Below are 19,897 nucleotides of genomic sequence, written 5' to 3' on the forward strand. Positions count from 1 at the left end.
GGACCCGACAGGGCGATGGCAATGGCTCGGTCGCTGCGCCCCCTGGCGGCAGGCCCGGGCCTCGGACGGCCAGTGACGGGCAGAGCCGCCCGGGACCAGCGGAGACCCGGACGCCCGGGATGATCTCACACATGCCTGCCAAATCCGTGCGCAACGCGCTGCTCGCGGATGCGGGAGCCGGAAAACAGGTTCTATTAGGGGAGTAAAAGGCCTTCTTCTAGTTAAACAGAAATGTTCCACCGAGATCTGAACCTGGATCGCTGGATTTAGAGTCCAGAGCGCTCGCCACTACACGACGGAACCGCGACTAAGTATGTTATCCCACCGCTGATCCAGGCCGTACTCAGCTGGGAGGGTCCAGGACTCGCCTCCCGCCCCGCCTCTCGTCACCCGGATCCGAGCCGCTTCCTCCGTGACGCCAGGGGGCGCCGGCCGGCGCCGTCTCTTCAGGTTTGGACGTCGTGGAGAGAGTTGAAATCCATTCGGGGTGAGCGACAGGGAGGGACTTTTAGGCCTCCCCTAAATGCACCCGCTCCCCCTGCATTTGTAGAGTTCTCTGCCCTGAGGTAAAATTCCCGCCAGGGAAAAAAAAAAGTCCTTTTCCTCTTTGCAATCGTCCTCTTCCAGCTGCCCTGGGAACTCTGAACGTCCCCAGAAGAGCCCTTGGGACTTCGTGGGATGTCCCCTCCCTGGGAGCCCAGGGTAGAATGGGGGGAAGGCGCTGCCGGCTTCGTTGGGGGGTGGAAACCGAGGCGACCACCGTGCCCCACTCCACACTATGTGCACCCGTGCACTTCAGGCTCTGCTGGATTGTGTATCAGGAGTTTGTGTGCTGGAGGTACAGTAAGGCCGAACAAAAGGAAATACAGGAGTCTGAAGCAGAGAAAGGCTTATTGCAGGGCCGGGCAAGGAGAAAGGGGTCTCTTGCCTGTTCAAAAGGCTCAGACTCCCTGATGAGTTTTGGGGAAGAGTTTTTATGGCCAGTATTTAGGGGGAGAGCTGCAGGGTATGTGATCCTGGACTGGTTGGTGGTGAGGTAACAGGGTCCTGTTCCAGGAATCTCAGTCAGTCTTCCGGTTCTAACTAACCTGGGGTTCCTGTGCTCTGCCTGAATTTACCATCCTCCCACCATCCTTCCCACGTGGGTGAGGCCCTAGTTCCTGGAGAAATTAAGAGATATGTATCAGATAGTTATGTACGTTCCTTGAGTTGGAACCTAGACCCTGCCCCATGGCTGCATTATTGTTTCTTTCTTTCCAATTGTGGGAAGAATTGGGGAAGTGAAAGCTCAGGAGGGAAGTTGTTGAGTAGCTCAGTCGTGTCCACTCAGGAGAGAAGTTGAAGAGTCAACAAACCTGTCAATCCAACAGTGCAAGGACTTCCAGCTACCAAAGTGAAGCTTAGGGAGGTCTTGGAAAACGTGTGTCACAGTGTAGCTCTCACCTCTTGGCACCTGCTGCTAAGTGTTTGTAGGGCTTGGGACTGTGGTGATCTGGTATCTGCTCGATACTGTGAACAACCTTCAGAGAACAACAGCTGCTCCACCTCCATGTCTAAATGTTGGCCATATTCCCCTTTTGGGTAACTTTAACTCAGAACATGTATTATTATTTCTTGACTATCTTTGTCTCTGCATTCCCTCACTCTAATTAGTTTGAATCTGGCCTTTGAAATCCAGTGAAGGTCTAGGAAGCTGAAACTTTTACCCAACAAATATGAAATGAGGGACATGGAAAGGCTTTTGTAAATAGGAGAGCCCCACAGGGTCCTGTTCCATTTCAGTGGCCTGCTTTTCTTTGATACTCAGTCTTGAGAGGATCAGGTGTTGGACAAGAAAAGGAATAATATTTTTTGATAGATAATTTTAAAATAAACTCCCAGAGGAACTTGGCCTTCAGGATACTTGGTTTCAAGGTGTGGTTGGGTGTAATCCTGTTATAGGATTTGGGCTTGGTTGGGTAATTTGTGATTTGGGGAAAGATTGGAAAAAACACGGTTTGCTCCATGTTGAATACTGTTAGTGTGGGCAATTCTATGATTGGAGTAAGGAAGTAGCAGTTATTTCCTTATGACAAGAAGAAGATGTTTGAGATTTTGTAGGTTGCCCAGTGACCTTATTTTTCTCTGGGCAAAATTATGAGGGTGCCTTCTTTTATTGATTTTATCAAGGCCTCAATAAAACCTTAAGTTGATATTCTGTATCTGAGATTGTTTATTTCCAACAAAAGAAGAAATCAGTCAGACTGTGTCAAGCCATCTCAGGACATCAGAGCCTGGTATTTTTCTTTCTCATTGGAAATCTCTATAACGAGAAATCAGAGCACTCTGATATCTCACGCTGTAGGTTCAAACTTGACTGAGTTACATTGTGACTTTGACTAAGTTTCTGGAATATTCTGTGGCTCAATTTTTCACTTAAAAATGGGACAAATAGGAGTTCTTCCTACATGGGTTGCCCAAGGTTTTAAATAAGTTGTGCAGGTAAAGCATTTAGTCCAGTGCCTAGCATGTAGTAAACACTTGATACCTGGTAGCTTGTATCAGTCCTTCACTGTCAACATTTTTATCATCTGTTTTGTTCTTTTAAACAACAGCAGATCCTTTCAGACTATGAATGGATTATTATAAATAAATGGTCTCCAATTAATAGACATGAAATTGGCTCTAGTGTTTATTTATATAGGTAATACTTCAGAGGATATCTATATCTAATCCAGTCATATCTCAGTATACTCCTGGGATTGGTTTCAGCACCCCCCACTAATAGTAAAATCTGCAGATGCTCAAGTTCACTATATAAAGTGGTATAACATTTGCCTATAACCTATCCTCCTGTACACTTTAAATCATCTCATGTTACTTAAACACCTAATACAATGTAAATTCTATGCAAATATGCCCAACAGATTTAAGTTTTGCTTTTGGAACTTTCTGGGACATTTTTTGTGAATATTTCAATCTGCAGTTGAATTTTTGGATGCCTAACCCATGGGTATGTTGCAGGAAGGGGGACCTCTTCCAGGGCCCAGGAGTGGGCTCTTGTCTAACACTTAGAAATGAATTGTCTGAGGAGACACAGAAAGCAAGAGACTTTACTAGGAAGTGGCCCCTGGGCAGAGAGCAGCAGGGTCCGGGAAGCCAGGAAAATTGCTGTGCCATGTGACTCGCAGTCTCGGATTTTATGGTGATGGGGTTAGTTTCCAGGTTGTCTCTGGCCAATAACTCTTAGGGTCCTTACTGGTGGCATGCACATCACTCAACCAAGATGGATCCAGCCAGAAGGATTCTTGGAGGTTGGTAGGGCATACGGCTGGGAGTCTCTTTTCTCCTTTTGACCTTTCCCAAATTCTGGCTGGTGATATTGTTACTGAAATGTATGCCTGAGGGGTCCAGCTATTCACTGCTCAAAAGCCAATAAGCAGGCCAGGTTGGTGGAAAGGAAAGTTTGTTTTACTTCAGATGCCAGCAGCTGGGGGAAAGGGTGGCAGACATCTGTCCAAAGGTCATCCCCCACACACAAGTAGTGGGTGAGAGCTTTTATAGATGGGGTTGGAGGTGGTAACATGCAGAAACACCATAGTCATCTCACAGTTGACTTCAGTTGGTCATCAGTGGCGTGACCAGCATCATCTTGGTTGTTTTAGGTACAGTTTATCTTCAGTTCCCCTCTTACACTGTTGGTGGGAATGCAAACTAGTACAGCCACTATGGAGAACAGTGTGGAGATTCCTTGAAAAACTGGAAATAGAACTGCTTTATGACCCAGCAATCCCACAGCTGGGCATAAACACTGAGGAAACCAGAATTGAAAGAGACATGTGTACCCCAATGTTCATCACAGCACTGTTTCTAATAGCCAGGACATGGAAGCAACCTAGATGTCCATCAGCAGATGAATGGATAAGAAAGCTGTGGTACATATACACAATGGAGTATTCAGTTCAGTTCAGTTCAGTTCAGTTCAGTCGCTCAGTAGTGTCCAACTCTTTGTGACCCCATGAATTGAAGCACACCAGGCCTCCCTGTCCATCACCAACTCCCAGAGTTCACTCAAACTCAACGTCCATCGAGTCAGTGATGCCATCCAGCCATCTCATCCTCTGTCATCCACTTTTCCTCCTGCCCCCAGTCCCTCCCAGCATCAGAGTCTTGTCCAATGAGTCAACTCTTCGCATGAGGTGGCCAAAGTACTGGAGTATTACTCAGCCATTAAAAAGAATACATTTGAATCAGTTCTAGTGAGGTGAATGAAACTGGAGCCTACTATTCAGAGTGAAGTAAGCCAGAAAGAAAAACACCAATACAGCATACTAACACATATATATGGAATTAAGAAAGATGGTAACGATAACCCTGTATGCAAGACAGCAAAAGAGACACAGATGTATAGAACAGTCTTTCAGACTCTGTAGGAGAGGGAGAGGGTGGGATGATTTGGGAGAATGGCACTGAAACATGTATAATATCATATATGAAATGAATCACCAGTCCAGGTTCAATGCATGATACAGGATGCTTGGGGCTGGTGCACTGGGATCACCCAGAGGGATGGTACGGGGAGGGAGGCAGAAGAGGGGTTCAGGATGGGGAACACGTGTACACCCGTGGTGGATTCATGTTGATGTATGGCAAAATCAATACAATATTTTAAAGTAATTAACCTCCAATTAAAATAAATAAATTTATATTTAAAAAATCTTCAGTTCCATGGTACACTTGTTCTCATTTCTTTGCAGTCAATTCTTGAAATTATGGCAGCTTAAGTCCTGGGTATAGTCTGGTCATCAATACAGTTAACTTCTCCACCTGGTGTTTTGGTATCCATAAGACAGCTCCCTGAATATGGCTCAGAATTTCTATCATCTATTGAGATAATACTGTCTATTGAGCACATGAGAAGGAACTAAAGCTCCTATTATTATTTAGTCTCCTTAGACTGTTCTCCTTTGTTTCAGCATGCCTCTGATTAAATTTATTCTTTGACTGAAGTTTTCCACAGGCAAAAGGCAGGCAGAGGACATGGTTGGAGGGCAAGGATCATATGGTCCTGCTCTGTTTCAGACCCCCCTTTTCTTTGATACTCCTCAGTCTTGAGTAGGGACAGGCACAGAGCAAGAAAGCCAATAAACTCTCCTAGTTCCTGGACAAACATTTGAAAATTACTGGACATATTACAATGAGGATAGTAATAAAAATGTACCTTTGTACTATTTTTTATCTTAATGATTAAAGCAGATGTACAGTATATGTTTAATAGGCCACAAACAGGCTGTTTTGGTTAGCCTAAAGTTCAAATTAAATCATGTATAGTCCAGAATGACTTCCCCATACCTCAATATGTGAATATTTTTTCCATCATTTTTCACTTTTAAGTTGCAACTCTTTATATTTATATATTTGCCTAGTTGTCCACATTGGGGTAAAACTAATCTGATATCATAAACAGGCTCAGAGGTTAATAGGGAAATGCTCTACAGGCCATACATTTTATCATTCATACCCAACTGTCACACGAACATTGTACATGTGGTTTAAGTAGTACCCTTAAAATCAGCAGTGCTGCACATCATGAGCAGCTATACTCAGTGACAACTTTACTGAACAATTTTTCCATCCTGAACATTGGGGTCAAAAGTATGATTATAAAACAAACAATTACTTTCCATTAGAAGTCTCTGTTCACGTATTGCTGAAGCCTGGCTTGGAGAATTTTGAGCATTACTTTACTAGCGTGTGAGATGAGTGCAATTGTGTGGTAGTTTGAGCATTCTTTGGCATTGCCTTTCTTTGGGATTGGAATGAAAACTGACCTTTTCCAGTCCTGTGGCCACTGCTGAGTTTTCCCAATGTGTTGGCATATTGAGTGCAGCACTTTCACAGCATCATCTTTCAGGATTTGAAATAACTCAACTGGAATTCCATCACCTCCACTAGCTTTTTAAGGCCCACTTAACTTCACATCTGCTGGATCATGGAAAAAGCAAGAGAGTTCCAGAAAAACATCTATTTCTGCTTCATTGACTATGCCAAAGCCTTTGACTGTGTGGATCATAATAAACTGTGGAAAGTTCTTCAAGAGATGGGAATACCAGACCACCTGACCTGCCTCTTGAGAAATCTGTATGCAGGTCAGGAGGCAACAGTTAGAACTGGGCATGGAACAACAGACTGGTTCCAAATAGGAAAAGGAGTACATCAAGTCTGTATATTGTCACCCTTCTTATTTAACTTCTATGCAGAGGACATCATGAGAAACACTGGCCTGGAAGAAATACAAGCTGGAATCAAGATTGCTGGGAGAAACATCAATAACCTCAGATATGCAGATGACACCACCCTTATGGCAGAAAGTGAAGAGGAACTAAAAAGCCTCTTGACGAAAGTGAAAGAGGAGAGGGAAAACGTTGGCTTAAAGCTCAACATTCAGAAAATGAAGATCATGGCATCTGGTCCCATCATTTCATGGCAAATAGATGGGAAAACAGTGGAAACAGTGTCAGACTTTATTTTGGGGGGCTCCAAAATCACTGCAGATGGTGATTGCAGCCATGAAATTGAAAGACGCTTACTCCTTGGAAGGAAAATTATGACCAACCTAGATAGCATATTCAAAAGCAGAGACATTACTTTGCCAACTAAGTCTGTCTAGTCAAGGCTATGGTTTTTCCTGTGGTCATGTATGAATGTGAGAGTTGGACTGTGAAGAAGGCTGAGCGCCAAAGAATTGATGCTTTTGAACTGTGGTGTTGGAGAAGACTCTTGAGAGTCCCTGGGACTGCAAGGAGATCCAACCAGTCCATCCTGAAGGAGATCAGCCGTGGGATTTCTTTGGAAGGAATGATGCTAAAGCTGAGACTCCAGTACTTTGGCCACCTCATGCGAAGAGTTGACTCATTGGAAAAGACTCTGATGCTGGGAGGGATGGGGGCAGGAGGAGAAGGGGACGACCGAGGATGAGATGGCTGGATGGCATCACTGACTTGATGGACGTGAGTCTGAGTGAACTCCGGGAGTTGATGATGGACAGGGAGGCCTGGCGTGCTGCGATTCATGGGGTCGCATAGAGTCAGACGTGACTGAGCGACTGAACTGAACTGAGAAGTCTCTGTTACCAAAATCAGTTCAATATTCCAGGGGAACTTTGCTTTCTTAACAGAGAGAAAACCTAACTTCAGGCTTGCACCAGTTTACTGTTAGTAACAAAATTCATTTACCTAATTAAAGTGAGTCTAATTTTAATCCTGATGACATATGAATTTTTTTCAAAATTCCTTTTTCACAGACCTTTTGTCACTTTCTAACAAATTTGTCCTGTATTTCTTCATCCAGAAACAAACAACTGTAGGGCAAAATTATTACCATCATTTTTCCTCAACAAAAGTATCTCTATTCTGTATATGTTTTCTTTGTCGACAACATATATCCTACTTCCTTTACATACAAAAATGCTTCATTTATCATTTTTACATATTTTTTACTTATCATTTTTACATATTTTTTACTTATCATATTTACATATTTTTACTTATCATATTTACAAATTTTACAGTTTTTAACCATTGAAAGTTTTTACAAAACCAAGAAACAAGTCATTGAAATGTTACACCAGCATTTTCTGATTGGCGAACTTAACATATTTTATAACCTCAAAAAACATACAATTTTTATAGCATAATTTTTCTTAAGTGGTACAACATATATGTTTAATAAACCCAAACATCTTTAGTTTCCCTCTTGATCTTACAAGGAGACAAAAGTAGGTAAATTTAGATTTGTTTGATTTGTAAGTACTTATATTTTTAAGGCCAGTTAGAGTTCTTTTACAAATTAACCTCAGAGATATTATCCAAAGACAAAAAGACATACTGAGACATACAAACATCCAGAGACCTAATTCTTTCCTCTTTTTACATTTCATGAATTGAGCATTGCAATTAAACTTATCAGTTTATGGATAATAATCAGAATAGCCAAATTACACATTCAATTTAAAAAGGCTTTCCTTTTTTTTCCCCCCCTTAACTTGAAGTTTTACAGTTAACCAAAGACTGGAGTTCCAGGCACTGTGGACAGTTTATTTCAAGGACATGATAAGTGTTAACTTCAAGTTTTCTCCTAGGCATGTTTTTGGTTTCTCAGGGTCTGAAAAAAATGTTTTATCAAGTTAGCTTTCCCTACTGCATATGCAAAAAGAACCAGTTTTTTTAAATTTCAAGACTTTCATCTTAACCAATCTTCTCCGGAGTCTGAAGAATACTGTAGCCATACATTGTCCAAAAAAATTCTTTTTTATTCTTAAATTCACAGCTAGATTTTTTCTTAATGAACTGAACCTGAATTTCCCATTTTACATAAGGTAACAAGAATACCAGTTATACAAATGGAACATAAGGTCACATACCACACGACAGATCTATCATAAACCCTCTCCAAGGGTGACCAGTATGGAGTCCCAAACAAACACTTCCCCAACACAAATGGTCCGCTGCTGCTGCTAAGTCGCTTCAGTTGTGTCTGACTCTGTGTGACCCCATAGACAGCAGCCCACCAGGCTCCCCCATCCCTGGGATTCTCCAGGCAAGAACACTGGAGTGGGTACAAATGGTCCGTGGCGGTAGTCAAATGTCAGAATCCCAACACAAATGGTCCGCAGTGGTAGTCAAAGATCAGAACCAATTGGCTAAATAGCCAAATGACACTGGTGCTCCCAAGTGGTCCTCAACAGTGGTCAGATGTCAGAATCAATTTTGCAAGAATGCGCAAAAGCACTTCATGTTCACAAATGGTCTTCAACAGCAGACTGACATCAGAACCAATTGGTAAAAATGCCCAAATAGCAATCAGTGCTCATAAATGATCCTCAACTGCTGGGAGCCAGCGTGGAGAATCCCACCCATGGCAAAGATCATGAGGAAGAGGCCTGACGGGCAAAGGCGAGATCAGGACTCAAGGGACCCCCTGAACTTGCTCAGGCATCTACCCCCGAACCAGAATCTGTCTGTCTTATTATTTTATGTCTTTCACCAGCTCTTCTGACATTAGCAAGGGGCTGTCTCTGACCAAAAGAGTTAACTTAGGGCTCTAGTTGATAAATCTCCTGGGCATGAAAGGAGTGTTTCAAACCCCCTGTTAGCATTCTAGCTTACTTGGCAGCTTTATCCAGACTCTTGCAACATTGTTGAGCCTATGCAATGCTTGCTGCCAAATTCTCACATCCCTTATCCATTGTGTTCCTGGGAGTGCATATAGTCAGGATGTAGAAGAAGCAAGTAATAGCCTTAGCATTAGCAACATTAGACTTTGAGTTAATATGTTCTTTCTTTGCTGTAACCCACTGAATCTTTGCTCCATAAAAATGTAACTGTACTTTAAGGGTGACGCAGGCTAAGAATTTAAGAAGAAACACTTCAAGGGAAAATCATTGTTCTGGTGTTCTGGCTGACCAACCTTTATCAAAAGGAGGTCATGGAATATCAACAGGCCTCCAGAATAGAAGATGATGTACAGAAAATGAGACTTTTGCAGGAAGGAACCTGATATCGATAAAAGTTATTACTGATGGAATGTTGAGTTGACTCTGCATTTTTCACCTTGCTGTATGTATAACTCAGGGTATAAAAGCCCCGAGAAGAATAAAGTAAAGGGGCCTCGCTCGAAGAAGCTTGGTCACCCCGTGTCTCTTTCTTTATCTCTTTATCTATCTTTCTTCATTAGCCGACGTCGTCCATCCTGAGGATATCCCTGGACTCTGCTGAGGCTGGACCTCAGCACTCAACATCATTCATGTCAGAACCAATTGGCAAAAAGCCCAAATAGCACCTCATGTGCCAAACAGTTCTCAACATGACACACATCAGAATCAACTGGCAAGAATACCCAAATAGCAGTGAAAGTGAAAGTGAAGTCACTCAGTCGTGTTCGACTCTTTGTGACCCTGTGGACTGTAGCCCACGAGGCTCCTCCGTCCATGGGATTCTCCAGGCAAGAATACTGGAGTGGGTTGCCATTTCCTTCAGTAGTACTCACAAATGGGAAGGTTACCTGTGTGCACATCGGTGGACTTACCTGGTCTTGGAGCTTGTCAGCTCATCCCAAATGCAAGTTTCCATTCCACCAAGAAAAATGTAAGTTGGCAGCCAATGCCTAGCAGGGGAAAAACGAAGGATCCTCAACACAAATAGTTTCGGCAGCTGCTAGGAATGTCCCCCAAATCCCCTACCTGGGGCTAGCTAGCTACAAGCAGCAGGCTAATGCACTGTCATAGCCGCTGGGTCTCCTGGAAGGCCCAGGAGAGTCAGGTGTCATGAACACACAGGTGCCAGCAGTAAGTAGCCAGCCGTAGCCAGTTGTAGCCAGCCCCACATTGGGCACCAAAATCTGTCACCAAAAAGGTATGCATGGGGGGTCCAGCTGCTCGCCACTCGAAAGCTAATAAGCAGGCCAGGTGGAAAGGAAAGTTTGTTTTACTTCAGACGCCAGCAACTGGGGGTGGGGTGCGGATGGAGGACATCTGTACAAAGGCTAACTGCCCCCCCACCCACCGCCCCCGCCGACAAGCAGCGGGTGAGAGACTTTATAGACAGTGGCGGGGGAGGTAACATGCAGAAACAGCACAGTCATCTCTGACAGTCATCTTCAATTGGTCATCAGTGGTCTGACCAGCATCATCTTGGTTTTTTAGGTAAGTTAATCTTTAGTTCCAGGGTACACTTGTTCCCATTTCTTTGCAGTCAATTCTCAAAATTGTGGCAGCTTAAGTCCTGGGTATAGTCTGGTCATCATGCAGTTAACTTCACCTGGTGTCTTGGTATCTATAAGACAGCTCACAGGATATGGCTCAGAATATCACCTATTGAGATAATATTATCTATTGAGCACTTGAGAAAGAGCTAAAGGTCCTTGCCTGTGTTTAATGACTACATTATTATTTAACCTCCTTAGACTGTTTTCCTTTGTTTCAGCATTTCTCATTTCTCTGATTAAACTTATTCTTTGACTGAAGTTTTCCACAGGCAAAAGGCAGGCAGAGGACATGGTTGGGGGGCAAGGACCATATGGTCCTGCTCCGTTTCAGTATCTTGCTATTAATAGTTCCACATTGCTTACCAGGACCTCCTGTTTAAGAGAACTCATGCAAGTGGCTACTATGGTGCCTGGGGAGGGGGAGTAGTTCCAGTCAATAGTTCCCCTAACAGATATAGAGGGCCAAATATTTCTCCATCTTTGTCTGTGTATTTCTCTAGTATATATTCCTGTAAAGGAAATTGCTCAGTTTAGAAGTATATTTGTAGATGCCTATCTAATTTTGCTAATGCCTGCCCTATTTCCTTGAAAAGATGCTATACCAGCTCATATTTCCAATCATTTATAAAAATACTCTTTTTCTCCACTCTCTTGCCACACTGAATAGCTTGTGAACCCACCATTTATCTTTGCCAACAGCTAACCCCTTACTGCAGAGAAGGCAATGGCACCTCACTACAATACTCTTGCCTGCAAAATCCCATGGACGGAGGAGCCTGGGAGGTTGCAGACCATTGGGTCGCTAAGAGTCGGACACGACTGAGCGACTTCACTTTGACTTTTCACTTTCATGCATTGGAGAAGGAAATGGCAACCCACTCCGGTATTGTTACCTGGAGAATCCCAGGGACAGTGGAGCCTGGTGGGCTGCCGTCTATGGGGTCGCATAGAGTTGGACATGACTGAAGCAACTTAGCAGCAGCAACCCCTTACTGAGAGATTTCTTCGAGTTCACCCTCGTTGACTAAAGCAATGTCCTGGAAAAGCTTAAATCATATTTTTCTCTGTTCTCTTCTATTTTTTGACTACTCTGTTTTCTCATGTAATCTCAGCAGGTACAGTTGCTGATATATCACTTGCATGGTGGGTGCTGCTGCCTGTTTTGTTCACTCCTTGTTCTGAATTTTGAGGGTAAGGAGCTGATTCACAGAAGAGATTTGAGGTTGGATTGACTTGACTTCTTTTGACAAAGAGCCCAGACTGTGCCAAATTGGGAACTCAGTTACTCTGGTCTCCATGACCAGGCTTGAGCAGAATAAAAATTGGAGAACAGAGGCATTTAATTTTAATTTTCATTCTAAAAATAGATCTTTTATTTATTTCAGTCAAAATAAGGGAAAGATTGCATTCAGAGTACTTTGGGAGAACTTAGTAACCGTAGCTGTTCGTTTGCTCTCTGTTCACCCTGTGCTAATAACTGGTTCTTGATATTAAAACCTTGCCTGTTGGGCTCAGAACAAGAAGCTAAAAAAAAAAAAAAAAAATGCCGGGAGCCAGTGTGAGGAATCCCGCCCGTGACAAGGTCATGAGGCAGGAAGCTGACATACGCAAGGCGTGCTCAGACTTCAGGGACCCCTCTGGAAATTCCTAAGCATGTACCCCAACAAAAATCTGCCGGCTTTTGTGCTCTGCTTTTCCACTCTTCTGACATTTTCTGGAAAAAGTCAATTCAGGGCTTTAGTCTTCTGCATTTGAAAGAGTGTTTCAATCCAAAAACCCCTCCGATGGCTTTCTAGCCTGCCTGCAGGACTCTGCGCGTGTGATTGTTTGAGGCCTCCTGACCGCAGGAGGCACAGGAAGCTTAAAACATCCTAGGAATGTAGGGGCTTCCGAAGAGTCAAAATCTTTAGAATAGGACTGATTAAAGGTTTCATTTGTTGAGTCAATGCTTGCTGCCAAATTTTCATATCCTTTATTTTTAGATATAGTTGGTATATAGAAAAACAAGTAGTAGACCTGGTATTAGCAACATTAGATCTTTGAGTTAAGTACCTTCTTTGTTATATCCCACTGCACCTTTGTTCTATAGAGTTGTAACTTTAAATGCTTTAAGGAGATGCAGATTAAAGAAAAACACTTCAGGGGAAACAAAATTAACATTCATTAAGGAAGAGAGCCAAAAAGTGTTAACAAGCCTCTTGGCCAGAAGATAATGTAAATCACCTGAGACCTTTTGTATACAAAATGATATGCGGAAAGAATCTGGGTTGCGAACGCTACATAATTTTGTGTTACCCATTGATCTCCGTGTTTGATAAAAAGTATAAAAGGCCTTCTGAACAATAAAGGAGGGGGGCCAGGTGCCGGGGGCCAGTTTCTCGGGCCAGCTTCTCGAACTAGTCTCTCGGCCTGGTTTCTTGGGACTCTGGCTCCCCCCATGTCTCTCTCTCTCTCTTCTTCTCTCCCCTTCCCTCTCTCTGCTCTTTACTTTAACTTCAGGCTGAATCTCCATCTGGGGCGCGGAGGCTCGCCAGGTCTACTTACTTGCCCCGGCTGTTAAGACCCGCACGAAAGGGAGCTTAAGGCGAGGCACCCTTAGATATTCAAGCGGGCGCCGGTGGCCCAACGCAGATGGTGCAAATTCCTTGTCTGGAATTTTATTGGCCTTCCGCGTAAACCAAGCTATTCAGCCCTCTTCCTCCACTTAATCTTCTTATTACACTATAGTTTCTTAATCTAATCTCACATTAATAAACAAACAAGTCTTTCCACGCCAACGCCGTCCACCCTTCGAATTCCCTGGATCCACCGGGGCTGGACCCCGGCAAAAAAAGTCTGCCATTGGAAATAGAAATAGATGATGAATTCTTGGATAATGTTATGTGGAATTAGGTATTGTATTCTCTGTATTCTTTAGAGGCTTGGTTCATAACATTAAAGAGACATTCATCCAACATACCCTTCCTGGTGTCCTTAACATTACAAGGGCTTGAAAACAGTCACATCAAGGTGAGCACAAGATTTTTACTGCGATTCTTTGATCATTTTGGAGTTCTCTGCTTACACAGTTGTTCAGCATGTCCTCCCCACCTTAATAGGGCTGATATTGACCATGTCATGGTTCTGACCATCTCTAATGAGGGGCTGCCCTCATGGTCTCATGCTCCTCTGGGACGCTCTATTGACCCAAATTCTGTCAGTCACGATTTCTTTCAAGTCATCTGAAGAAAGGTCACTTAAGAGAAAGCCTAGAATTGTGGAGCCCCAGAACTGACCTCTGCCATCTCTTTCTCCAAGAGGAGAATAAAATAACTGAGGTCTCTTTTTCCTTGTGTTTCTTTATTTTGTTTATGTATTTTAAGATTTTATTTACTTTTGGCTGCGCTGGGTCTTTGTTCTGTGCCGGTCTCTCTCTAGCTGTAGCAATTGGGGGCTACTCCCTAGTTGCAGCGCATGCGCTTCTCATTGTGCTGACTTCTCTTGATGTGGAGCATGGGCTCTAGGCACGGGAGCTTCAGTAGTCATGGTACATAGGCTTAGTTGCTCAGAGGCATGTGGAATCTTCTCGGACCAGGGATCAAACTGTGTCCCCCTGCATTGGCAGGTGGATTCTTAACCAGTAGACCACCAGGGAAGTCCTCTTATGTCTCTTCAGAGCAGTGGCCTTCCTGTTCTTTCCTGTTCTTCTCTCCACAGCTTGCAGCCATAGGCACTGCAGACCACTTAACCCACCTGTTCCCATTTGCTTTCCTGCTGGTCTTGGAGGGTCTCTTGGAGTGGTAGAGGTGCTGCAGCTCACCCTAGGAACACAGACAGTAGCTGCAGCCATATTTGGGAGCCACAGAGATCTTCATAAAGAAATACCCATATGAGGGCTGAGATACCCCACCAATTAGAGCAGGGTAGAAAACCTAAAAGACAATGGAGGCACTAAAAGCTCAGACTGGGGAAGCAGGGTCCTCTTTGTGTCCCACCTCAGGCAGGTACCCATCCTGGAAAAGGAGACATTTCCCCTTGAGAGGCCACCTTGACAAAGGTCTTGCTTTGCTTAATCTGAGTCATTCTTGTTGCCACTAGGGCTTTGGGGATTTCCATTCTAGACTGTTTAGTGGTCAAACCTTTTCCTTACATGACAATCTCCTTGGAAATTTTGTCTGAAATGCAGTTTCTTGAACCTTAACTCCAAAGAATTTTAAGAAGCACCACAGGGACTATGACATAGATATTTTTTAGCTGTGTAGCTAATGCTCAGTAATTAGAGCCTGTCTGCTGCATGATTACATTTACTCATGCAAAGTTCATGCTGTCTTCTCTATTACATATGTGTTCTTCTCTGCTGTATATAAGATCAATCTGCTCAAAGAGGGTAATGAAAGCACCATGTAAAGCAGACTTGGTACATGGTGTGTTGGTATTTGCATCTTGTACTGCTTTACTTATGGTTGTGCTTTTATTGCTTCTGCACAGACCTGGGACAGGATCTGACTGGGAATATAATAGGAACTAGAACACCAGTAAAAATTAGTTATTCCTGGTAACTCTTACTTATCCACTTGGTATTTACTGAATATTCCATCTGGCAGGATTTTTTTTTTTTTTTTTGGCAGGCTCTTGAGGGGGATTGGGTGAATAAGGCAGGCAGAGCGCCTGCTCTCAGGAAGACGATCTTTTAACACAGGAGCCAGACATTTTACAGAGACACACATAAATATTATTTAATTATGGCTTTGATAAATTTTATTTGTATTCATGTGTTCCTTTGTCCCATTGTTGGCCAGGACTGAAAAATGACTGAGTATAAATAATAGGACTAAGGGACTGTAGTAAAAGAATTGTCTCAGAAAAGGTGTTTCAGATATTTTTGTTTTAACAGTGGAAATACTGATATTTGATACAATGTCCATTGCAATTCAGCTGTGCATTCCTAAAGGGTGTATCATGTGCTTTGGACAGAGAAGCTTGTGTCCACGGCTTTGTTGTGGCTTTCTTGCCACCAAGGGGTTGGAGATTTGCATGGTTGGAGCTTGGGAAAATCCCCTAATCTATCTGGGCCTCAGTTTCATCAGTAAAATAAACTTGTTATTCAAATTCTCTGAATTCCATCCTGTTCAGTTTTCTTAGAGTTGCATGAGGGGCTGAGATGCATGTTAAATGTGCCCTGGGAACTGCAGCCAAGATCTGGCCTTGGTCCTTTCTGTGTTTCCTGCAGGAGCCTCAGCTGAGCCCACACACTAAAATTAAAGAAAATCAGCAAGTTTGGAAGATAAGAATAACCCAAATAAGGCTAAGAAAATGGTGCTAACCAAAGTGACAAGTTGAGTTCAGAAAAATCAAGGGAGACAGAGGACTACATACAGCATTATCCAGTGCTTCATGGAGCAGTCTGAGCTGAGCAGGAAGAACTGGGAGAGTAACTTAATCCACAGGGAACTTGTGCACCTGCCGAGGTGATCCACATGCTGGATCAGGGTTGGTTTATACTGCTGGGAGCACCAATTCCAGAAGGAGGAGGATGGGACCTTGAGGCTCTGCCCTAGACCTGCCCTGTCTAGACCTTGGAGCTGCCCTCGCAGTGGAAGCCTTCCAAGTAAGTGTGGGCCAAGATGGATAAATGATATTTAGAGAAGAATTGGAGATGTCCATTTTTACTTTAAATAGTTCTTTCCTATTGCCAGAAGGGGCCAAGTTAAGGAGGGAAGATTTATATCTGAAGCAGAGATATTAATAATATTCTTTTGCATTTAGAGTTTGAAAGGCTTTACACACAATATCTCTTAAATATTTGTTGAGTGCTTTTCTTTTTTATGCTGTATTTCCCTGAGAAAATCAAAGCCATGAGAGAAAGAGTACAGGTGGATATTTTCAACAAAATGTGCTTGCTCTCCTCAGTTAGGGTGTTGTAGCAGCCAAGAGGTTGGGAGGGTAGATCAAGGACATCTCTTCCTAATGACAGTGTGAACCATTGAGGAATCCTGAGAACAATTGTATCTTCCTCAGAGTTATACTGGTGAGTGTTGTATGGCAAGGATAGTGTAGGGCAGACTCCTCTCTAAGGAAGGGGCTTTGTTACCTAGTGGGAGAAAGCAGAGCATCCCTGACAGTACAACTGGAATGTAGTTGAGATGGTTGGAGATTTGCACTTTTATTCAAACTGTGACTGATAATTGCTGAGAACGTCCTCAGTACTTGACTCAGCACCAGGAATCATGAACACAGAGATGAATAAAGTATCGTCTCAACTTCTTCCCTAATAGCTCAGTTGGTAAGGAATCTGCCCACAATGCAGGAGACCTGGGTTGAAAAGATCCCTTTGAGAAGGGAAAGGCTACACACTCCAATATTCTGGCCTGGAGAATTCCATGGACTGTATAGTCCATGGTGTCGCAAAGTATTGGACACGACTGAGCAAATTTCACTTCAGTCCAGTAACAGGGAGTCACGAAAAATGTAGTGGTGATGGGTTCTTTGGAAGAAGTGACAATGATGCCTAGGGATTTCTACAGAAGGGTCCTGGTTTTCCTTTCTTTTCCCCCCCAAAGCTGTATGGTCTTTCCTGGCTCAGTAACCCTGGTTCTCAGCCAGATTTCAACCTCTGGTGGTGCATTACAAAAAATAAAGAGGGAAAGCCAGGTGACATATCAGAAACATTTGTTCTTCCTCAGCTGGGAGAGGTAATCACTTGGCCACACAGGTCTTGCTGAGTTCAAAATCTCTGGCATTTCTGCAGTGAAGGAGTAACCTGATCCATTCTAGTCCCAGTGGAATGAGATCCAAAAGGAAGTATACCCTGTTGGTTGATTAGGGCCTTAATCCTCATTAAATCTTGCTGGTCCTCAATTCACAGCCTGGCATTTCAAAGGAATGCAGCAGTCTTTTCTCCCAAATGATTTAGAAGGGGAGCCAGAAGGTTTATCTTCCAGAGAAACACATTCCAGAAATGCCCTCCAAGAAATTACTGAAACTCCTGAATATACTGAATTGTCCTGTTATTAACCATTGTCAGGGGAGCGTGAGAATGCAGTTCCCTACTACCACAAATTATGCAATCATGTTTCCCACATTGTAGAAATCAGGTCAGCACTACAGAGTGCAACGGCTAAGCCTCACACTGGGAATACCACCTGCCTGCTCATGCTACTTCCGCTGTCCTGTATTTACTAATACAAAATACTAATAAAAGGGGAAATTGTGTGAGGGAGAATAGACCATAAGTGAGAGAACTCTGTACTAGCTGCTCAATTTATATGTAAACCTAAAGCTGTTCTAAGAAGTGACATGTATTAATGTTTTCAAAGGATGTAACACCTTCAAATCATAGTTTTGGTGGCATTCTGTAACTGCTAATTATTACTGAGTGTTGAGGGGCACCAATCTGGAGTCTGACCAGTTGGTGATGTCCATGCTTGGGCCTTCAACCTTTGCCAGCCTAGCAGTTCCTCCGGAATCTGGATGTGAAATCATGTAGATCAGGGTGGCCCCAGTGCTCCAGACGGTGCAGAGAGAGGACTAACATGTGGTGAAGGCTGGGAGAAACCATCGCAGGACAGAACTCTGTGAAGACCTAGGAGGAATGAGATTCTGCAGCTGCCCCACCTGTGCGCACAGAGCAAAAGAGAGTATGGACACGATATGAGAGCTACAGAATAGTGTAGCTGCCTCCTGTGCTGAAAACACAAACAGAGCAATGAGTCTTAACATGCGGACGTCTGGGCACTGACACCAGCGAGTGGCCCTCCACACCCCAACGTAGGGCGCAAGCCCCTGGCCGCCTGCTCCTCGCCGCCTCGGGAGCCCCCGCCTAGGTGACAGGTGACGACACAGCCTCTTGGGCTGGAATTGGACACGTGCCCTTCTTTCATGCTCATTCTCTTCTTTGGAATGGGAGGGTGTGAAAGGCTTTCCAAAGTGGCCGATTTTCAAATCTTTAAAACTAGCCCTTGAACCATATGAAAGCCTGCAGAGTGAAAACATCTAGAGAGCAGCCCATGGGCCGCGCTGAGCTTCCCTCTCAGGTCCGAGCGACCGCCGCCGTCTTGGGGACGCGGATGGGTGGGGAGTGGATGAACCTGGAAGGAAGAAGAGAGAAGGAAGGTGAGGGAGGAAACAGCCCAGAAGAAACACCGTCAGCTGCTCACACCCAACCACACCCCGCGGGGCGTCAGCAGCGTGGAGGCCGCGGTCGCTTTGGTTCCGATCGCATTCCCAACACAGAGAACGCTCTGCCCACCCTCTCCAATGAAGCCGGCAGAGCCCCACGATTAAACCCTTGGACCTGAGGTCCTAGGGACATTCCACGAAGTCCTAAGGGCTCTTCTGAGGATGTTCAGGGCTCCCAGAGCAGCGGGAAGAGGACAACTGCAAACAGGAAAGGAACTTTTTTCCCTGGGGGGAATTTTACCTCAGGGCAGAAAACTCTAGAAATGCCGGTAGAACAGGTGCATTTGGGGGAAGCCTAGTAACCTTTTCCTAATAACTTTTCTAGTAACAGGGAAAAGTTACTAATCCACCCCAAATGGATTTCAACTCTTTCCACATCGTCCAAACCTGAAGAGACGGCCGCGGGCCGGCGAGTCAGGCGCCCCCTGGCGTCGCGGAGGAAGCGACTCGAGGCGGGGTGACTAGAGCGCCCGACGGGAGGCGAGTCCTGGGCCCGCGGCGCTGCGCGCCAGCTGGCTCAGCAGCGGAAGAGTGAGCCAAGAAACTGGTCATGGTTCCATGGTGTAATGGTGAGCACTCTGGACTTTGAATCCAGCGATCCGAGTTCAAGTCTCTGTGGAACCTTTCTCTTCAGAAAGCCTCTTTTACTAGTGCCCCCTACCCTGGTAGGGAAGAGTCCTAACCACTGGAAGGAAAGAGAATTCCCTAAGCTAGGGCAGTTTGCTGGGATACAGAAAGAAGGGATATCTTCTCCATGAGGCAGAGGAAAAAAATCCAGGCATGAGGTAGGGAGACCACCAGGAGACCCCCACAGAGACTGAGCCAGCCTGCCTTTGAGTGTTTGAGTGTCTCCTGCAGAGGTTCCTGTCAGCAGTGGCCTGGCGCAGGGGCAGGGGCTCTGGGTGTAGCAGACCTAGGTGTGGCATAAGCCCTTTTTGAGGAGGTCACCATTAGCCCCACCATAGAGCCTCCAGAACTTACACAGGACTAGGGAAAC

The 19,897-nt window shown here is 44.4% G+C and overlaps 1 non-coding gene across 1 annotated transcript; it reads left to right on the top strand.

Annotated features, from left to right (window-relative positions):
• TRNAQ-UUG lies at positions 19,453-19,524 on the top strand. Its single transcript has one exon. It is a non-coding gene; the product is annotated as a tRNA-Gln (tRNA).

This window comes from Capra hircus, chromosome 3, assembly GCF_001704415.2.
Source record: "Capra hircus breed San Clemente chromosome 3, ASM170441v1, whole genome shotgun sequence".
NCBI lineage: Eukaryota > Metazoa > Chordata > Mammalia > Artiodactyla > Bovidae > Capra > Capra hircus.